General features: G+C 37.6%; 1 protein-coding gene and 1 long non-coding RNA gene across 2 annotated transcripts in view; both read left to right on the top strand.

Annotated features, from left to right (window-relative positions):
• LOC125782410 (uncharacterized) overlaps nt 1-9837 on the top strand; it is a 318736-nt gene that overhangs the window by 276917 nt on the left and 31982 nt on the right. The gene's annotated exons all lie outside the window — the stretch shown is intronic.
• atp8b1 (ATPase phospholipid transporting 8B1) overlaps nt 5510-9837 on the top strand; it is a 36310-nt gene continuing 31982 nt past the window's right edge. Inside the window, exon 1 of the mRNA XM_007252770.4 lies at nt 5510-5669. The gene's annotated coding sequence lies outside the window, so the exon portion shown is untranslated. The remainder of the gene's footprint in view (nt 5670-9837) is intronic.

Genomic DNA, 9837 nt, shown 5'->3' with positions numbered 1-9837 from the left:
CATGTTGGGCTTTCCACACGTGGAGATCAGCGCTCATGAACATCAGCCTGAGCTATGTATGGGCTTTTTCAATTAAGATCCTGATGTTGATAATCAGGTTTTTCGGTGAGAAGGTTTCCAGACGGGATGTGTGGAACTTTGTACAGCGAAGCTTCTCTGAAAGATACTCTACTCTCACATAGTGATGGACTTTTTCTTTTATTTGTGAGTCTAAACTCAGAGTAATCCAGTAATCCAGGCACAGAGAAGAAAAGAAAATAAAACAGAATTTAAGAAAGCGCTTGATTACGCTTCATTACATTCAGATCAAGCTGAGAAGTTTCATGCGTCATCAGTTTTAATCATCATATTAAGAGTGGAGGGAAATCTTCAGTTTTAAAGTTAAAACTGTAGAGAAACTGTTCGCTCTTTGGATTTCCCTGCACACCTCCCAACTCATCAGCTCAATCCCAAACCCTGAATAATCAAATATGTTGAAAAAGGGACTCTCAGGTTAAAGTTAAACTCAGGGAGAATCCAATATAAAGCCAGATTATTTATCAGTTCAGTCTTAACGAAATGAAAGAGGGTTTAGTTAGAGGATGTGTTTTACAACGCTCACAACACTTTGGGCATTTTTTTAGTTTCATGGCAGTTTAGTAGTTTGGCAATCCCAATCCATTTGAGGAAATAAAACCATTACTTTCTCTTTGCCTTTCTAAGAATGTGAGACTTATTTATTTATTTATTTTGCAATGACTAAGACTGCCAAGAAATAAAAAATACGGAACTCTCTGTAAAAAAAATAATCTATTGCATTTTATTTTATTCGATTTTATTTTATTTGATTGATTGTGTGAATTGAACTGTATATGGATCATTCAATGGAAACCACTGAATATACAAAACTGTTAAAAAATAACATTGATGTTATTCATACTACGAAAAAACACAAAAGGAATCATGTAGTAACTTAAAAGTGTTAAACAAACCAAAATAAAGGCTCCGAGTGGTCCAGAGGGCTAAAGCGCTGCTACTATGATCAGGAGTTCGCTGGTTTGAATCCCGTTTATGTAGCTTGCCATCAGCTGCTGGAGCTGCTATCTATCTATCTATCTATCTATCCAAAATTAGCTGTTAACTTGCAATTTCTGAAGCTGGCAACTCTGCTAACATTATCCTGTACAACAGAGGTTAACTCTTACTCTTTTGTTCCTGTGGTTGTCCTGATGAGTGCCAGTTCCATCATTATAATGTTTTTAAAAACCTCACTGCTGCACTGAGTCACTGCTGCACTGAAAATAGCCAACCACCAACCAGAAATACCCAGCCAACAAGGTCCTGTGGGATCCTGACCACAGGGTGAAGGAATGTTTCACAGATATAAAAAAACTTTTTCTCACTTATTTATCAATGTGGTTAAATTTCTCTAATCCACACGTTTCCCTACGTAGTCCCACAAGCTCTCAGTGGGTTTTGGCCGGAGCAATCACCTGGATTTCCTCATGCCACTCTCTCACTGGACAGTGGTTTTGGCATTTTCAGCTGGTTTGATGGAATATCCCGTGTTTCGTGATTGTGGTTTTGGTGTGCTCACTGAGGCTCACTGGTTTAAATACTAGATAAATCTACATGCCATCAGCAGCCAGAGTCAGAGAGAGAGAGCGCATAATTGAACCTACTCCCTCCTACTTTGTGATGCTGGTCAGTTCAGGGACCCAGTGCTTTTGGGTCTGATTTCACATACTAGTGCACCTCAAAAACTTAGAACATCGTTGAAAATAAATTATTTATTTCAGTAATTCAGTTGAAAATGTAAAACTCATATATTATATAGATGTATTAAACACCACACTGTACTTTTGGAGCAGTGTGGGCAGTGTGCCAAGTCCTGCTGGAAAATGAAATCCTCATCTCTATAAAAGTTGTTTTCAGCAGAGGGAAGCTGTAAGATATGAAGTGCTGTAAGATTTTGAGGGAAAACAAAACTGCACTGACTTTAGACTTAAGGTTTGATTTTATTGTATTGAAAAAATAAATCTTATATATTTTCTGGATGTTCAAAAATCGTTGTCAGAGTTTACTGTTCACTATAAAAGCCTGTAGTGAAAGTACTGTAGTGAAGCATGACTCTGCTGTTCACTCACTAAACCACACAGGTTTCATAGTTAGTCACAGTGAGCCCTCGTGTCTGAGCACTGACCATCACAGCAACACTGTAGCAACACATGTGCAACCACCTAGTAACTGTTTAACAATGCAAACATAGCAAACATCAAGAACACCATAGCAACCACCCAGTGACACCACAGCAATTACAGAGCAAGAACACCCCTTAAGAACACCCCCCAAAAAATTAAAATAGGTTTTATTTATATTTTACCTTTAACACACTTCACAGCCTTCATCTACAAACACCCTGGAAACCACCTGGAATACCAAGCAACCAAGTTACTATATTTATCCTCCTGCTGCCCACCAGAATTCCCTTATAACACTCTCTGTGGTTCTGCTTCAGGCTGAGGAACTGTTCACTATTCTCACAGAGTGAAGATGGACATGATTCAGTCAGACAAGAACCTGGGAGATCCTGGGGGACAACATGAGCTCTGATTGGACAAGAAGACAGAGCTGTCTCTTCTTTCTATGAATATTTAAATGTAAGATGCTGATCTGTCTCACTGTCTCACAAAAATAGATGTTTAATAACAAGTGGCACCTCATTAATTACTGTCTCATTTCAGCAGGGTCCACTAGGGGGCGCTACTATTGACTTCTAATGACATCATTTCCCACAATGCTTTCTACTGTTTTGAGAAATGACTGAGACAAAGTGACTGAGATAAATATTACATTTGGCTCCATCTATTGGCCCTAACTGTGATCTACACTAACTATTAAATTCTGTAAAAACTGTTGATCACTTTTGTTGAGTGATGCATATTGTGGAATAGTATATTGTCTATTTATTGATATGTTTAGCTGGAACATATGCTTTTTGCTTTATTTTGGGAAATAAAAATTATTTTGGGTGTAATTGTACAGTTTATTAAGTCGGTTATTGTAAAGAATAATTACAACATTACTTTTTTAAGAACTGTAATATTGTCAAATATTTTCCAATAATTTAATGTAAAATTTACTTAAATTACCTTTTTTATTACTGTGCAAACTGTTGAGAAAATCACATGACCTTTGTCTCCATCTAGTGACCAAAATCGTGAACTACATTTTTCTCAATAAGCGCCAGTAATTAGGAATAACTCACAGCCGAGAGAGTATGTGTGTGTGTTAACAGCACAACTTTACTGAAGAGCGAAGCGGGGGAAGGGTACACACAGGAGAAGGGCAGACAGCGCGCATGCGCCAAAGTAGAATAACAACAACCAAGCAGTGGGCTGGCGAAGCAAAACCAGGCACAGGTTTGTGGTGTTCTGTCGAGTTGTGCTACCATGTCAAACCGTGCTACCCTAGTGTATATTTAACTGTAAAAATACAAAAGAAGCACCATATTAGAGCATGTTCCCAGTAGATGTAGGTTAGTATATTTGGACAGCATAAATCAGTGTATCATAAAGTAAAGTTATGTCAATGAGAGGTTATAACAAACTGCTTTTTGTATATTGTTAAAAAAAAATAAAAATAAACTGTTATATGTATTATTAATTTCCATTTACACTTTTGTGCAATGATAGTACGTCCAGTTTGTTTAATGCAAAAAAAAAAAAATAGATATATGAAAACAGAAAGAATTAAAAAGTATAAGTCAGCGCATGCGCAGTACCTTTAGGAAGCACGTATTGATGGGATGTTAAAAACACATGAGTTGGAATGAAATAGGAGTAACGAGGCTATTTGTATTAAAATGTAAGGAGTAGAAAGTTCAGATAATTGTGTGAAAATGTAAAATAATTATTCCAGTAAAGTATAAATAACCTACATTTATTTGATTTTATTCTGAGCAGTTTTTTTTATTATTATGAGGGCGTCTGCGCAAAACGCGCGCTGTTACGCACGCTGCCACAGAATGATGCACTTTTATGCACTGATTTTTTTTGCACAGCACACATTAGCTTTTTCTGTAACAATCAGCACCGCTAATGTGCTGAGTCTTACACTAAGCTCTCCTAAACACTATATCAGTGTAACGGTGGCAAACTTTTAAAGATTTTGTTTTAAAAAATATTTCTTTTTCTTTTTTTTGAAACAGATTTTTAACAAAGCATTATCATTAACTAATGTGTTTTTCAAGGTTTTCCAGTAATAACCTCAAATAACCATCTCAAAGTGGATATGCTTTCTTAACCCTTTCTGTGCCTGACAGAAGATTCTTACCTGCTGGTAAAAAGGACACCCGGAGATTCCCAAATGGATTAGGAGATGCCTGAATGAGAGTAAATAACTATAAAATAACTATTTTATACATTCAACATTTTAAGTGGAAATTATTTTATGCAGCTGCTGTGAATACCTCTCTGATTCACCACAAGAGGGCACTAGCTTCCTTTTTTATCTGTAATATTATTCTTTCATTTGGAGTTTTCAGATTTTATCTCCCTTTTTTTGCATATTAAATAATTAATTAGCACATTAAACACTTCGAGTCTGATAAACAGTATCAGGACACACCTGTCTGTATGTACAGCAATTTGAGCTGCATTTTAATGTATGAAAGATGCTTTTTATTATTATTAGTAGTAGTAGTATTATTAGCATTATTATTATTATTATTATTATTATTATTATTATTATTATTATTATTATTTAAAATAAAAGTTTATTTATATAGCACCTTTAATTCACAACGGTCATTCAAAATGCTTTACAAATGAGAGAATACAAAAAGAAGTCAGATTAAAAAACATGTAAAAGAATAACAATAAAAATGGAAATAAGAATAAAGCATGAATTATTCAAACATGATTAAAACAGAAATAAGTCAAATTTGAATTTAAAATATATAAAAACACAATAAATTAAAAGTAAAAATAAAATAAGAATACAGCATAAATAAAACATGATTCAAACATGATTCAATATATATAAAAAATAACAAAATAATTAGAATAAAATAATAAAAGTGCTGTTACAAAATAAAAGATGTGTCTAAACTATTCACTGGTACTACACACACACGCACACACACACTAACACACAACTACACATCCCTCTGTCTGTAGGTTATTTGTGTTATTTTGACTCTACCTGTCCATACCTGCCCACCTGTGGACATTCTCTAGCGCGCGCCCACACGCCAGCTTCAAACACCGTAATGACGCAACGTGACGCGCGCCTCAAAACCAACCGGGGCCACACCTTTCATTCTTCTGTTTTTTTTCTTTACCTGTTGAGTCACGTGATGATGTTAAAGCGCTAAATAAAGTATTCAGTGTTTATCTGACTGGTTTTCTGTCTCTCAGAGTGAAACTGGTGGAGAATCAGGAACTGGGGGAAATGGTCTGGGTGGAATGGGAGGGCCTGTCTGCACCAGTCCGGCCAGTTTAACCGGTTCCTGTAGGCTGAGTGTTCACAAACAGGTAGACAGGTAGAGAGAGAGACACACACACACACTCTCTCTCACACACCGACAGAGCAGAGCAGAGGAGAGCAGAGGAGAGGAGAGGAGAGGATGAAGCTCTAACTGGATCTATAGACAGTCTTTGGACGTTCCAGCAGCTCGTGGGAAACAGGTAAGGCGAAATCCTTTGATGTTGTTGCTGTTCGCGCTGTTTTTCCGCGTTTCTAAAGTGTTTGAACGGAGTAAAGACATCAAGGTATGTGAGCAGGTGAGCAGGTAGCCTAGCCTGATACCTCAGTGTCCAGGTGAGCTCACACACACACTCACACACACACTCACAGCAGAGCAGATCAGCCTCAAACCAGCTTCAATTCAGTCACTAATAAACAACAGGCCACTATTCAGCTGTTATATACTGGATTTGTACACACACACATACACACACACACACACACACACACACACACACACTCTGTCTTTTAATGGAGGTGTTCCAGCATCAAGAAATCTTAGAGCAGAACCAAAACAGACACTACAGAATAAGTTAAAAGCCCAAACAAGGAGATTCATTGGGACTAAACCACTTCAGTTTATCTGATTTTGTTATTTATAGGTTTATATTTGAGTAAAATGAACATTGTTGTTTTATTCTATAAACTACAGACAACATTTCTCCCAAATTCCAAATAAAAATATTCTCATTTAGAGCATTTATTTACAGAAAATTTTAGAGAAATGACTGAAATAACAAAAAAAGATGCAGAACTTTCAGACCTCAAATAATACAAAGAAAACAAGTTCATATTCATAAAGTTTTAAGAGTTCAGAAATAATCAATATTTGGTGGAATAACCCTGGTTGGTTTTTAATCACAGTTTTTTCATGCATCTTGGCATCGTGTTCTCCTCCACCAGTCTTACACACTGCTTTTGGATAACTTTATGCTGCTTTACTCCTGGTGCAAAAATTCAAGCAGTTTGGTTCAATTCAGTTTGGTTCGATGGCTTGTGATCATCCATCTTTCAATTTGTTAACAACAAGGTAAACATTTTCATTGAGTGCTCTGGAAAAAAATAATAGAGCACTCAATGAAAATGTTTGTGTTGTGTTTTAATTTAAGAGATATACAGTATTTACAGCATCTGTTACAGACTGATGTTCATTACAGGATTGCTTATGTGGTAAAAGTGTGGTGTTAAATGCGATGCAGTAGAAAATTGGGGTGCACCTTTACTTTTAGACTCATCGGGGCAACTATTGCAAAAAAGTCTCGTAAGTTTCGATATATACAATACAATACAGCACACCCATCTTTCCCAACCTTATTCTTGTAATGACTTTGTGTTTTCCTGATCTTGAGTCACCTGAGTATCTAATTCTACACTGTTCCTGGAGCTGAAACAGGTGTACTGGAGCAGGTAGAACAGGAAACCTGTGCTGGGCAGATGGACGGCAGGAATGGGGAGGGGGGGAGCTGTTCTATAGGCTGGATAAAAAAACAAAACAAAGAATCCTCTGTATCTGAATGGAGGCTCCCAGCATTTGGCCGGTGTAACTGTGAGCTTTAGCGCTCAGAGTGTCTAATCAGGCTGTTAATTAGCAACACTATGCTGTGCTGTGTGTTCTAGGATGGCTTTGCATCATGGTGTTATATAGATATGTGTTAAAGGTTACACAAAATGTGTTGTCTTTAGCTTGTTAAAGATGTGTTAGGATTAGAGGTGAGTAGAGCAATAGGATATTTTAATGTATTGTGATACCTTTTTTTTTAGCAATCACTTAGTAGCATAATAATAGGTGGGCTAGGTGGAAGTAAAATACCTGAAATCATGCGACATATACTAATAAACATTTATATCTAAACATATTTACTCCTTTACAAAGTGTACTAAATAAACTTAATAGCCAGTATTACTGAATATAAATATATAAATAATTTAAAAAGCCAATTGATATAAGGTGGTGGAATAAGATCAAAGTGTCACTATGACCTGAGAATCCCTGGTTTAAATCCCTGGTCATACTGCATGGCATCAGCAGCCAGAGTCAGAGAGAGAGAAAGACAGAGAGAGAGAGAGAGCACAATAGGTCATTCTGTTTCTCGCTGGGTGGGTAGGTGGCGCTCTCTCTCTCTCTTTCCTCTGGTCAGATTATGTTCCGGACACAGATGTCTGTTGGCTGATTTATCAGAGCTGGGGATCTGGTGCTTTCCTCCGAGTGCACTGGCATTGGTGGGAGTTGCAAAAGAGGCGGAGTCTGACTTCACATATTGGAGGAGGCATGTGCTCGTCTTTGTATTCCTAGTATTGTGGGTATTAGTAGTGAATTGGTCTTGGAAAATTAAGGAGAAAATGGAATAAATTTGTAAAATAAATAGTTTAAAAGTAAAAGAGCTGAAAAGACCTAAAGAGCACCAATTGTTGTAAAGTGGAATCCAGGTTTAAATAAAAGCAGTTTTTCTGGTTAAAATAGGAAATGGAAATAAGAGAAGCTCCTGTAATTTTCATAAACGTGAGTAAGTGAATGCTAGTGAATACGGGTTTTAGGTTTGTTGTTGGTTCACTGATAAAAAGAGTGTATTGTCATGTTCACACCCACCGCGTGTCTCATTTACATAGACGTCACACTCGCACATCCTGCTCGCTGTGGACGGTGTGAGTGTGAAGAAGTGGGCGTGGGGGGTTGAGACGGTTCTGATAAGCTTTGATGAAGAAAGATTAAATGTTTGAATGGATTGAGTCAGTGCTCACTTTGGATTAGATAATCTTCAGGGTTTGTATTAGGGGGTGAATGATCTCCACAAAAAATCCTTTGGGAAGGGCGTTCACTGTGGATCCTGCCTCACTTCACCTCACACTACCTTGCTGTACCTTCTATACCCCCTATGCTACCTCAATTTACCTCATGCTGCCTCAATGTACCTTACTCTACCTGACTTTCCCTCACTCTACCTCGCTCCACCTCTTGCTATCTTGTGCTACCTCACTTTATCTTACTGTACGTCTCCCTACCTCACTGTAGTTGACTTTCTCTTGCTCTACCTCGGCCTTCCTTGACTCTACCTTACTTTCCCTTGCTCTACCTGACTCTACTTTGCTCTACTTTACTCTCCCTTGATCTACCTGGGCCTACCTGACTTTCCCTCGCTCTACCTTGCTCTACCTGACTCTATCTCTTTCTATACCTGACTCTTTCTTGCTCTACCTTGCTTTACCTGACTCTACTTTGCTCTAGTTGACTCTAGTTGACTTTTTTTTACTCTACGTGACTTTCCCTCACTCTACTTTGCTCAACCTCATGCTATCTTGTGCTACCTCACTTTATCTTACTGTACGTCTCCCTACCTCACCTTTCCTTACTCTGCCTTGCTTTTCCTAGGTGACTTTCCCTTGCTCTGCCTCTCTCTACCTGACTCTACTTTGCTCTATCTTACTTTCCCTTGCTCTACCTGACTCTACTTTGCTATACCTAACTCTACCTCAAGTTTCAAGTTTATTTGTCATTTGCACATCATGTCAAGACATATGTGCATTGAAATGGTTGGGGTGAGGCTCAGATTATCATTTACAGTAATAAAACTGTGCAACATAGCAAAAATAATCATAAAAAAACACAACAAAATACCATAAAAAAACTAGTGTATAGGCAAATAAATCCAATAAAAATATATATTTAAAGTGACCAAAAAATATTTACCATAGCAGCAATATATAATAAATATAAATAAATTATTTGAAATTAAAAGGTGTGGGGGTCAATTAGTGCCACAGTCTCACTTCTCTTCCTGGCTCTATCTCTCTCTATACCTGACTCTTGCTTTCCCTTGCTCTACCTTTTTTTTACCTGACTCTACCTCATTCTATCTTACTTTACCTGACTCAACCTGACTCTACCTGACTCTGCCTTGCTCTACTTTGCTCTACCTCATTCTATCTTACTTTCCCTCGCTCTACCTGACTCTAAGTTACTCTGCTTGACTTTTCTTTTCTCTACCTGGCTCTATCTTTCTCTATACCTGACTCTTCCTTGCTTTAACTTGCTCTACCTCGACCTACCAGAATCTACCTCATTCTACCTTACTTTCCTTTGCTCTACCTGACTTTAATTTAATCTACATTGACTCTACTCCACTCCACCTGACTTTTCTTCGCGCTACCTCGTTTTACCCCTCTCTGCTTCCGGTCTTATTATGTCACATGACTCTACAGTCTGCAGTGTGAGGAGCTTCCTCTGTTGCTGTGCCTGTGTAAATCATGAAAACTCTTAAAATCATGATAAAAATAAATATAAAACAGATTACATTGGGTTTCCAGAGGCATTTCAGTGTCAGAATGTCTCCT

Source organism: Astyanax mexicanus, chromosome 17 (assembly GCF_023375975.1).
Source record: "Astyanax mexicanus isolate ESR-SI-001 chromosome 17, AstMex3_surface, whole genome shotgun sequence".
Taxonomy (NCBI): Eukaryota; Metazoa; Chordata; class Actinopteri; order Characiformes; family Acestrorhamphidae; genus Astyanax; species Astyanax mexicanus.
This window is presented reverse-complemented; position numbering and strand designations above follow the sequence as displayed.